This window comes from Pistacia vera, unplaced genomic scaffold (genome assembly GCF_008641045.1).
Source record: "Pistacia vera cultivar Batoury unplaced genomic scaffold, PisVer_v2 Contig795, whole genome shotgun sequence".
Lineage (NCBI taxonomy): Eukaryota > Viridiplantae > Streptophyta > Magnoliopsida > Sapindales > Anacardiaceae > Pistacia > Pistacia vera.
In genome coordinates, this window is record NW_022196662.1 from 109,135 (window position 1) to 122,180 (window position 13,046).

General features: G+C 38.1%; 1 pseudogene; it reads left to right on the top strand.

The window, feature by feature from the left end:
- The first annotated feature begins 2,223 nt into the window (after positions 1 to 2,223).
- The window catches only part of LOC116116997, a 32,561-nt pseudogene continuing 21,738 nt past the window's right edge, over positions 2,224 to 13,046 (top strand).

Sequence of the window (13,046 nt, forward strand, 5' to 3'; positions counted from 1 at the left end):
TGTTGTAAGGTGTTAATCCCTTTGGAGCAGGATCTTGATTATGATTTGCAATATTGGTCAGAAAGCCGGAAGATTGCCCACAAGAACTCTTCTTGAAATATGAGGACCGCCAAGAGTCTTAGTATACGAGGATGAGGTGGATAAGTTAAAATCAGACGGCCTTGACACGGTAAAGGGCCTTGCCGGTCCAAAAAGTTTGAAATTTTGCAAAAACACCATTGAAAACTATTTCGTTCCTGCTGGTATGAAATATAGCAAAACATCCTTACAATCTGTTTGAATTTTGACTTTTCCGGCCAAATTTTGGCAGCCAAAATTTAATCCAACACCATTACTTGAATCATTGTCCTCCACTCTACAAAACCCCTTACCTCGAAACTTGATAGCCCCTTGTTCGCTAGCTATGACTTGCGAACGCCGCTACGATGGGTAGATTTTTTGGCCGAATTTTGGTTGATTCTGGCTTCAAATTCAATCCAACACTACCACCTGAACCACCAACCTCCACTCTACAAAACACATTTAACCCCAACATTTGGTAGTCCCCTGTTCGCTGTCTGTGACTCACGTATGGGTTGATTTTTCTGGCCAAATTCTGATGTCCAAAATCAATTCGACACCATCCCTTGAACCCGGCTTCCCTTCTACAAAACCCCTCTAACCTCAACACTTGTGTGCCCCGTTCACTAGTGGTAAGATAGGGATTTTAGTGAATAGTAAATGGAAATTCAGACCGGAGAGGATGTTGATCGACGGTCAGACCGGCCGGTCCAACGTCCGATCCAGTCTGATTTTCAAGACATTGGATAAGTTTTTTGAATCAGCTTGGAGAGGCGTAAAAGCTTTGAGGCGAACAGAAATGGTGAAAGTTTTTTCTATATTATTATTCTTTGGAAGTGTCATACAAATGCTATACTTAGCTAACTGGTTTTGCATGCAGTCTTTTACTGTCTGTTTTAAGTTTGTTTGATTTGGGTTGTTTTATGTTTAAGCATGAGCTCATTTGGGTTTGATGAGTAGGTAATAACCACGTTGCTTCAATTCATGCTAATAGGAGCCTCTTGCAATTGAGTTTTGCTTTGTATCTGAGATTGTTAACCTTCTGCTACATGGGGTGCCATCAAATTTACATCAAAGTCTTTATCCTTTTCATTTATTGTATCTGTATTATGGTGTTTTGACCTGAAAAATTAAATTAACCTATACTCCATATCTACAATCCTCAAATCTTTTAACCACATCTTCATCATAATATGAATGTGGTTTTATTGAACTCTTTACTGACAATCTTCTTGTTAAGCAAGCAAATGAGCATCTCCAAATTTTTCATGTAAAGATGATTGTTGTTCTCTTGAATAATTTTCTTTTATTATCCTTTAAATCATGTTTAAAATAAATGTCTCCATTGTGAAAAAAAAAAAAAAAGGAGAACTTGTACCAGATGTAACTTTTTAATATAGTAATCCAAGAAAAAAAAAAGCCCTTAAATTAATGACCCTACTTTGTAGTAGCAATTTCTTTTTCGGTTGCTAATTAATACCAGGGCAGACTATTAAAGAGCAATGTTATGCTTACAATGAGTCATACAACAAGTGAGATAATTATGTTTTTAATTAAGTTTCAACCGAGTCATACACAAAGGCAAAAAACAAGTGACGACTAATCATTTACATGAATTTTGTGCAATTTTGGGTTGTATGACTTAGTTGTAAGCAAAACATTATTGGACTATTAAAACACCATTTCAAGTTGCCCAAGCTCCTGAGTTCGAGTTCCCAAGCGCAATAGAGGTGCATGAAGGATTACCCAATCGAACTTTTAGGACCTTAGAGTAGTTAAGATGCATGCAAGCTAGATCAGAGTCGGACACTCCTGATGATCCAAAAAAAAAAAAAAAAAGGGTTCATATAAAAGTTGTATACATTCCTTAATTTTGAAGTTTCATTTGATAGGTTCAAAAAGATTATGGGATTATACAATACTTAGGAATTGGTGCTACCTTGAACATGACCATAAACCAATGTTCCCATACCATATAAGAATTTTTATATATTGCTCATTGTTCGAAGTTCTACGGTAAGCTCAAATTATTTATATAATCTACATTATGAGTTTGAAACTAAGCTTAGTAATATCTTAGGTGCTTATATATATTGATGCATTGAAGCCACAAAATTAACAACTCTTCAATTTTTACTTTATCATGGCAACACAGGTTCATTAATGTTGAACCAAAAATTTGATGAACTTCCCAAAGAATCATTCTGGGAATGTCATGACTCTATCAATGGGAAGGTTTTTGGTACTATGAAGATATTATCCAAGGTATGTTAGCCTTTCAATCAGACTATGAAGCACTTTCTGATGATGTTATCTTGGCTTCCTCCATGAAAACAGGAACAACCTGGCTTAAGGCTCTCTGTGTTTCCATCATGGGACGAAAAAGCAAGGTGTAGAAAATGTCCCATGCTCATACAAGGACTTCAGAATATGATGTATGCGGAGATAATTTACATCCTGATTGGGAAGACAAAGTAAAGGTCAAATTAAGACGCCTCTCTCGATCTCAATTCTTTAAAATTTTTAAGAATTTTATGTATGTGTTTATTTAAAACCCGATATAATGACTATTAATCTTATCCTTATATTGTTCAGGTAAAAGTTCAGATCAGAAGGGAATCGGATGATGTTGCGGAAGACGATATTCTTACAGAAAATGTCCCTCATGCTCATATAAGAACTTTAGAAATGATGATATAGAGATAATTTACATCTGATTTCTCAGGTATGCCATCTCCAAGACTGTTTCAAACTCATTACCTATAGTGCATTGCCAGATTCAATTAAGAACTCAGACTGCAAGATTGTTTACATCGCCCGAAACCCTAAGGACACATTGGTGTCGCTGTGGCACTTCTTCAACAAAATCTCACGACCAAATAAGAGCCATATTCTCTCGAAAGATTACGATGCTTTTCGTAAAGGCGTTCATCTCACGGCCATTTTCGATCCATGTTTTGGAGTATTGGTCAGGAGAGTTTGAAGAATCCCGACAGGATACTGTTTCTGAAGTATGAAGAGCTGAAAAGTGACCCCAAAGGACAGGTGAAAAGGCTAGCTTCATTTCCGGACGACCATTTGTTAATGAAGATGAGTTGAGAAAGTGTGTGGAGATCAAGCTTGGAGAGGCTTAAAACTTAGAGGTGAACAAAAATGGTGTGTTCTCCATTTGAGATTCCCAACAGTTCATTTTTCAGACCGGAGTTGTTGGGGATTGGAAGAACTACTTTACGGATGAGATGAAAGGGATTTGGATGAACTTACACGCATAAAACTAGAAGGTTCTGGCCTTCATTTGATTTTTAATACTAATTAGGAGATTTTTTCTCCGTTTTCCTTCGATTTCCAAAATAAAATCCATTGCTTGTTGCTAGTCTTGTTGAACACATGTTGAAGTTTCAGAATCTGTATGTTATCGAGGATAATTTTTCCAGTACTGTAAACGAATTCTCGAAAATTCTCTAATAAATATGTGTTGATGAATATGTGTTTCCCGTACTTGTAGAAATATATGAAGTTGCAAGTAGTATAGCACATTAATTAGTGCAAGTTAATTAATGTTATTGTTAACTTAAGGGTCAAATATACAACCAATTTCCTCGATCAAAATGATCATGAAAGATAATAAACATAATGGTTGACTAAAGTATAAATAAATTATTATCAACTTCATAAAGTAAATAGTATTTGATATAAGCTCTGAAGGAAGACGTGTTTTATATAATTTTGTTGATCGATGTTCTAGGATGTACGTAACATGACTATAGTTAATTGAGGGTTCATGTTAATAACTTATGTTGTTATTTTAACATTTTGAAACCTTAATTTTGTGGTTCCAACTTCTCCTCGATTTATAATTAACATTAATAAAAAACGTAAGCAAATGAGCAGATATGGGTCCGTTTGGCATCCTTTTACTATCCTATCTATCCAAAAATCTAAAAATGCATTTCTTTTATATTCTCAAAACTCAATCTTATTCTATTCAATTCAAAATATTTAGATTATTTTAACCACATAAGTTTGTAATTTAACTAAACACCCCAACAATAAGTTCATAAATTAACAAAAATACCCCCACTTACTTATGTATTGCCGGTAGCCGGCCACCACCGTCGGAAGGTGGTCGGCTACTAGCAATACGTGGGTGGTGAGAGTGTTTTTGTCAATTTATAAACTTTTATTATTGGGGGTGTTTAGTAAATTAACAAACCTAGGGAGTTAAAATAATCTAAATCTTTTCAGAAAATATCATTCAGAAATGTAGAAAAAACTTCTTAGTATCCTATCATCTTTTCAAAAATGCTAAATAACATAAATGCTATTCTAAATAACCAACCAAATGGAACATTTTTTTTTTTTTTTTGGGTAATCAGGGTGTCCGGCTAGCTTGTGCAATTCAACTAATTCTCAGGGTTTCCTACAAACTCAATGGACAGGTAAGCCACAATAGAAACAATGACGGAGTAGTCGCGAAGGCCCCTTGGCAAAAATCTTGGGTTCGCCACTGAGTGTATGCAAACTCCTAGCTAGCCAATAGAAAATTTGGAAATTTCCAAATTGAAATTGGATCAGACCTATCTTGGTTTTGCACTCATTGTAATATTCCAGTCAGGGTCTGAAGTCTTACTGGATTTCATTAGGGATAAGAAAATTGAATGATGTTTAGCTGTTGAGCGTAGATTTGTCATTTCCTTCTTTATTCTAAATATTAACCAACAATTTATGATCATATTTTTTAAACCCAGTCACTCTGAATGCGCTCTTAAAAAACCATTCGATTATCGACCTGATATTGAAAATATTAACGACAAAGTACGTAGGCTGAATTATGAATAAATTATATTTCTTAAATTTACATTTCACAAAACTGAAACACAATTAACTATAAAAAAAAAATATTTTACTAAACAAAAAAAAGGAAAAAAAGAAAGAGAAAAGTGCAAGATTAGATGAAAAAAGTATACCATACAAGGGCAAGAGGAAACAATAGTAACCCGAGTTTTAATTTAAGTGAGTTCATTAACATTTCTAATATAAATTTTTTGAAAGCTAAATATGGTGTAACCTCTATAAATTAATGACCTTGAGATCATATAAATTCTATTAATTAAAATTGATATTAATTAATTAATAATTTATTAATTTATGGAGTGTATTTACGAGGAACATACATTTAGTCAACTAAAAATTCATTGTATTTTACCAATCTAATCAATTGGAAAATCCTACTGCTGAAAAATTTGAGGATGATACAATAGCTTTGGCCTTTGGAGCCTTTACGTGCAAGGAAGCACTCAAAGCATCAACAAAACTTTATAATTTTTATTGCAATTCGGGAATTCAACCCAAAACTTCTATAGACAATGAGAAAAATTAGAGATGAGATCCAACAAAATTTAAATTTCAAGAAAAAACAAGTAACAATATAGTCATATTTTAATAGAATATTATAGTCAATTAGTAAATTATTTATTTATGATATTATAGGGACCACAAAGTTATGTATGGTTTTCCAGAAAAGTATTATTTTATTAATTTATAGAAATTATTAATTTAACGTACTAGCCCAAGTCGAGACCGTAAGAAATCTATATCTATATATTTATATAATCCTAAGAGATACCGTGTTTGATTGGCATATATGATTTTTTAAGCTCTAAAATTGCTTCATTTTAATTACATGTTAGAAGATTGACCAACATGTGGTTGGATGTGATTGGTGATGATGTAGGACATGTGGATGTGTAGGATTTTTGGTTACATATGGCTTAATTTAATTGGTGTTTGATATTTTTTTTGTATTAATAATCCATATTAATAACAATATTAATTCATGATTTATGGATGTATTTAATCAACATTAAAGAGAGAGATATTTATTTGAAAGTAAAGGGGGTTGATAATTGATACATTGTATTTGTTTGATATGAATGTGAAGGGTTGGAGTTATTTATATGAATCTGAAGGGATTCATAAGTTGTATTATTGATACAACGTATGTGTTATGTAGTGCTGTGTATGTGGAATTTATATAAAGGGTTAGAGATATTTATGAGAATGTGAAGTGTAGATGCAAAAAAATCCACCTTTACGAAAATAGAGTCTGATCCCATGAGGTTGAGGCTATTAGCAATCCGCTGTACCTTCACATGCAAGAAAACAAGCGTAAAACGAACGGAAAACACTGGGGTGGTGTTTGCCGTAGGCACTTTGACGCTCAAGTCAGCAAGGCTAAATGAGGCTAATTTAGTGAGGGTTAGGGAGAGAGAAGGTTACCAGAAGTATAGTTGGAGACTATAACTACGGCTGTGATGCAAATTCTCGAGAGTGAGAACTGCGGGGTCTAAAGGTGTAATGTCCGTGTCCCTTGTGAGAGGGTTGACCTCTGTTTAAATAGCAGCTATTGGATCTTCGAATCTTGGTAGGACTGTGAGTCCTTGGAGTTGAGGTTTTGTGAAAAAGGAAAACCTTTGGCTCCCTTACCTCAGTAGGAAAGGGAGTCCTAGCGGGTCTAAGACACGGATCTTAGACGAATTAGGGTAGTGATGGACCTCTTCGATAGAGTTCGGGTAGTACCGAGGTAAGTAGGCGACCCTGGGCTTCAAGTAGATCCTAAGTCCAGAAGGTGGTCTAGGATCACAAGGCTTGGGCCCAGATAAACCGACAGTGAGGCCTAAATGAACTGGGCTTCTGCTGATTGGGTCTAAGTAGTGGGCAACTAGGTAGGTGTATCGAATGAACTTGGCGGGCGAAATCGGTTGTGGGCCTAATCGGAATTGGGCCATGACTCTGAGCTTTGTTGAAGGTGTCTTCGTCTTTGGGCCTATTTGGGCCAAAGACATTTTTGGCCCTAACAATTTGCCTCCCACTCTCTAAGTTAAGGAGTGCTTAGCCTAGAGAGTAGGCGTTGCGTGGAGGTGTACTTAGTCGACCTTCGTGACCGACTGGTTAAACATGTGAACATGTTGCTTCTCTGTTCGCGGAACCGAATAATATAGCTTTTATTGTAGGTGACGCATTCGATACACTAGGTCAAGCGGGTGGAGGTGAAACATGATCATGCCTTCGCTCAGTGTATCTGATCGAGTGAGGGAGTTGAGTTGACCTTGTGGCCTCGCTCGATGCATCAGATTGAGAGGAGGCACGAGAGAGTCTGTGAGAGGTATCCTTTCTCGATGTGTCGACCTAGGTGGGAAGATATGCGAGATGTCCCATGAAGGTGTCCTCACTCGACGTACCGCACCGAGTGAGATTCGTTAGGATGATTCTTGTTGTGGTGCCATTGACTGATTGGTCGAATCCGAACGAGTAGGTGGATGCACACTTTCCTACTCGTGATTGGCTCGTTCAGTCCGGCTGACCGAGTGACTGGGTGCTCTGTAACTTCTTGGCGAAGTTTGTCACGAGGCTGCAAGGCCGGGGTAGTACTTCTTATCATTTCGTTTGGTTAAGAGGGCTGACTGAGTGGGTGTGAAGTGTTAGAATGTGTTTGCTTGGCCGTAGAAGATGAATAGTTTGTATGTTAGAAATGCCTATTTGGTCGGGTTGGCCGAGCGATTGTGCTGGGCGCAAGCATGGAGTCACGTCTTTCGAGTGCACACGGATTCACAACACGTGTGCGGTGGAGATCGCTCCTCATTTTGGGTGGGAAAACAAAAAGCTACTCTGTTCCATAACCAATTCAAGGCCGCCACGTGTCTCTTTTGCTGGCTTTTGTCCATAAAATCGAGGAGGCGACTGTGAATCTTCATTTCGTCTCTCACTTCTCTTTCTTTGCGTTTTCTTCTTATTTTCAAGTTTTTTCAGCAGTGGTAGACGTACTTTCGTGGATTCTGACCATTTTTACGGTAAACACTAGTTTCTTGTGCTACTTTCTATTTCTTTTCTTCTTCTCTTTGTTTGTGTAGTATTTTTGGAGAGATTTGAGTGGGATTTGGTAGGTTTCCTTTTACGTTTTTGGAAGGGTTTGACAAAAACTAAGAGGTGTTGTGTTTCTTCATTTTGAGCGGGGTAGGTTCAATGGCGACTTAGGTTGTTTGGTTTGAAGTTTGGGGTGAACGAAGAAAACACAAACATTTTCATATGGGTTCAAAAATTCTGGGTTTGGGGAAGGTAGAAGATGAAATCAGTTTATGTTGGTTTCCCATTCGGCTTGGCTTGTCTCAATCTACTTAACCGGGTCAAGTGTGGTGCTTCAAGTGAAAAAGCGTGGTTTTTGGTAAGGGCTAGTCACTTGGGTCGCCCGGTCTTCCAAACAAAGTGGTGATTTGCACGAAGGGTCTTGAGGAAACAGGTATTTGGTCGCCCAGACCGAGCTGAAAGTTACTTGGAGGTCAAGGAGTTAGATTGATTTGAAAGCCAGTCGGTCGGTAGCTCTAGGCGAGTGGGGCTTCTGGAACTTGAGTGTTCGACTTGGTATTAAAAACCAATTGGTCGCTCGGGTCGAATGGACAAAGGGTTCAATGTCGCAGTCAGAGTTGAGCGACTTGAGTGGGGCAGATATGGAAGTTGGGAATGAATATGAGAATGCCCTAACAATGGTGGTGATGCTAGAGGGTGGAGGCGTCCCGATCGGTATACCAAAAGGGGTGAACGTGGTTGCCCCTAGGCCGAGTGGCGCCACCCCAAGCGATGGTGAGTCGGATAGGCAAGGGACAAGTGGGGAAGACTCCGATGAAGTCGATGGTTCTGGGAGTTCGCCTTCCACCAGTAGTGGCTCTGAGGACGAACCGAGTCGGCTTGGTAGCGGGATATTGAGTAAAGACTATATGCCTTTGTTGAAGGAGAGTGATGTATGGCGGATCAGGACAATGTACCATATCCCGGAGTCTGTCGAAATTAAGGTGTCGAAGTTGTACTAAAGGGTCAACTAGGAGGCAAAAGGTCGGGTGAGTGCCTATGAGAAATGGTTCTAGACGGCTAAGGCTTCCCATCCCCCATCTTGTCTGGGAGGTCTTGAATCATTTCATGATTGCGCCGACCTAGATTATGCCGAATGGGTGGAGATTGTTGATGGCTCTGGAGGACCTCTGTGTGCGAAATCAAGTGATGTTTGGTTGCACGAGCTGTTATTCTCATATTTCCTTAAGAAAAATGACAAGAATAGGGGCTGATATCTGATCAATCTCAGGTACGATCGGGCTCACCTCGTGAGCGATCGGAGTGATAAAAATTGGAAGGAACGCTTCTTTTTCATGAGGGGTGAAACGGTCTTTGGGAGAGAGGCCAGAGCGAGATTCTGTATACCTGGCGAGCGACTGGTGAGAAACTTAGTCTTTATTCACGCTTTGATTAATAAAGTCTTATTGTGTTTCTTCTTTGCAGATCTTGAATTCAATCGTGCCGGGCAGAGTGTGGACGGCTTGGACGTGCAGACTGTAAGACCCACATCAAGGTACATAAGTTTATTTATGTCGTAATACCATTAGTTGGATTTCTTTGAAGTTACCTTAGACAAATGTAAAGGAAATTCCTTAAAACTTCATTAGGGGTAAAATGATATTTTCACTCATAATTAGTTGAAAAAGTGGGGAGTGAAAGGAAACAAAATAATGTGAAGAAGATAATAAAAACGAGGGTATTTTGGTAATTGATAAAAGGATATAGATGGGATTTCATAGAAAGTGCAAGGGCAAAATGGGAATACATGGATATAATATTAGATATAAGGTTTCATTAGAAGAAACCCCAGCCATATTTCAGCCCTTGTACACGCCACCCTCACCCCATTTTCTCTCAATTTTCTTCACTAAATTTCAAAGGAAAATCATAGGATTTGACTGGGATTTTTATAGATTTTCAATCCTAAAGCATCCAAAGGTAAAATTCTAGCACAAGGTATGTGATTAAACTTTAAAGTTTTAAATTCTTATGGTTTTTATATGATCTAGGTCCAAGAGGGAGAAACTTTTAGTAAAAGGGAGATTATATCACACATTCAAGGTAAGTAAACCCAATTTTAGCCTTGATTTGAGCAAGACTTGTGTAGAATGATTCTTGCATGTTTGTATATGTTTATATGTGAGAATTGTTGGCTGTTTTTGATGTTGAATGATGCATAATTTCCAGCCATGAGAAAGTGTATGAGTATGTGATGAATTGGTGAAATTATGGAAGAATTAGTGTTGAAATTTTGAAGTGTTGAGATTTGTTGAAAACGGCCAGGTTTGATGCTATAGTTAGTGAGTTTTTGGCTCAAATTTTGGTGGATTTAGAGAGATGTGGAAATGTAGCCAACATGGTAGTTGCATGTGCATATGAAGTGTTTGATGAAAATCCAAAGAGAAAATGCATGCATCAGTTGGCTAAACCCTATTAAAGAAAGGGCTAGAGAAAGGCAAGAATTGAAGTAGAAAGATTATGTTGGGCTTAACCAAGTGTAAATGTTAGTATTCAAGAGTGCATATTGTTATGTCAAAATTTAGAATATCACTTGGTCATGTTAGTTCCATGAGAGAAATGACCCTTAGTGTTTGGTTCTAGTTACTTGAACCTTTACTACTTCTTGAATAGCACATGAAAGTATTAGAAAAGAATTGTACATTAAAGTGTTCCTTTGATATGGCATTGTTGATAAAAATGGTAGAATATGTTATGACATACCATTATGCCATAATGAATTTTCAAGGTTGTGTATGTGAACTTGGAAAGAACATCAAAGAATGGGCTTGATCATGCATATATGGTGCATATGATTTATATATAGCCTTAATTTGGTAAATGAGAATATTAAAGAATATGTTAGCGAAGAGTGAGAAAAAGAAAAAAAAGAAAATGGCTTGTAGTTTTCTTTTAAGCTAACATGCAAATATGTATTTTTCTTATTTACTAAAGAATGCAAGTGTAAAATTTTCATAGCTTGGAAATTTATTTAGAAATGTGTATAGTATCTCTTTCTATTCTGCTTCTATAGCATGTTATGTTATAAGGTTATTGCGATGGGGTACCCGTGAGTGACAAAGATGCTCACATGCACGTCGCCATTAATGAGCGACCTTAGTAGAGAGATATAACATTTGTATAGTCCGTCAGCAGTGTATGTGGATGAAGACTGTACCTGACAGAAAATACCTACATGCATGCCGCCATCAATGAGTGGCCTCAGCATAGCAGAACAAAATTAGTACAGTTCGTCAACAGTGCATGTAGATGAGGACTATACCCAGTATACACTCACATGGTCAAGGTTCTAAATCCATGTCTCAACCTAGTCGATCGGCAAACCAGAATAGAAAAGAAAAGAAAAGAAAGAGAAATAGAATAAGAAAGAGAAACAGAAAAGAAAAGAAAGAGATATAGCATAAGAGACAGAAAACATAAAAGAAAAGAAAGTTATTTTCTCAGAAAAGTTTATTATTCAGCATATGTGTTATGGTACTTGCATGATTTAGCATTTCTTATGTGCACGACAATGTACAGTTTTATTCATTGTCTTTGCACGTTAATAAGTAGCAAATTAGAACAACAGAAAAGAATGAAGAATATTAGCAAAGATTAAAGTGAGAAAAGGAAAATCAGAACATGAGTAATGGAGGAAAAACAATAGTGTAGTTTGGTTTACTTATTGAGCAATTAGTGTTCACTCTGTTATTTTACTGTTTTGCAGGTACTAGATGATTTATGGTCGGGTGGGACGTCAGCAAGCGGAGGAGTTTGGCGGCATTGTCCAGAACTATCTTGTACTTATTAAAGTATATCAGTTATTTTGTGTATATACTTATATGAATTAAAATTAGAATTTTTGGATTTTACATTATATACCTCTATGTATATATGTTTACAAAAGTTATTTAGTGGATTCTATCATATATTTCTCAAAGAATTACTAGCTAGAGAGTATATTACACAAACCAAAAAGATTCTTGCTATTCCAAAGGCGTAGAGGGATTGGCGGGTCATGTTGGAGGATGCGAATCTAAGGACGAGTCACCTTTAAGCTGGAGTTGGTGCAATTTAGCAAGGTATCCCCTTTCCTTCGCTAAAGCAGACTTGGAGTGTGTTGCTCATTCGCTACTGCAATCATATTTTGTCCGGTAAGTCGAGGCTGAACCTACTAACTATTGAGGAATTTACGATTATAGAGAAGCTTATGAAGAAGTTGACCATCCCAAGCGCGAGTGAGTCTATCGTGAGACGTCGCAAAAAGCGAAAGAGGGATTCTTCAACCAAAGAGGAAAAGAAGGTGGATGATGTGGTTGTGACCCCACCAAGACAGACACCTATGCCCAAGGCTGGGTCATCCAAGACGGTGGTCTTGGATGAGGAGACTGAGATGCTTACTTTCAGTATCCCAGCTTCCTCCTTGACCTATTCGGATGCAGCTTCCATGAGCAAGTTGGCCGATTCATTCTTGTTCCCAGTGGATGAGAGCCGTCTGAACTAGATGGGTGCTGTTGCGGCTGCTGACAGGGGGGTTTCCCGCGCTTTCCAGGTATGAGCCAGATTTTTACCTTACTGTACTTATAGTGATTGTATTTAGATCGGGTGTTTTGTCATGCAGGCTTTCACAAGCAGCCTGCACCTTAGGAAATCCATCATGTCGCAAGAGAAGAGGATATATGATGTATCCAAATCCAACGCCAATCTACGACATAGAGAGGCGATAACTCAGAAAGCTGAACGGGAAAGCCAACAACGACTAAGGGAGGTCGATGCTGAGTTGGAATGATTGAAGAAGGAGTTGGCGGAGAAGAACGTGGAGGTTGAGTCGTTGAGAGAGTAGTGCCTCAGTATCACTAACGACGCCATCATGAGGGCTACGGGAAAGCTGATGCTTGAGTACAAGGCTGGAAACACTTCCCATTGGAACTCGGATGAGGACATCCAACTCTTGCAGGAGATGGAAGAGGAAGAGGTTATTGGTCGCGAGGATTATGTGGAGGAGTGGGTCGATGGCCAGATATTCAACCTTGCTAGTTAGCCTGGATGATCGGTTACGGATGATGCCAGCGACCAGGCTACAGGGGCAACTGCTGGGGCCAGTG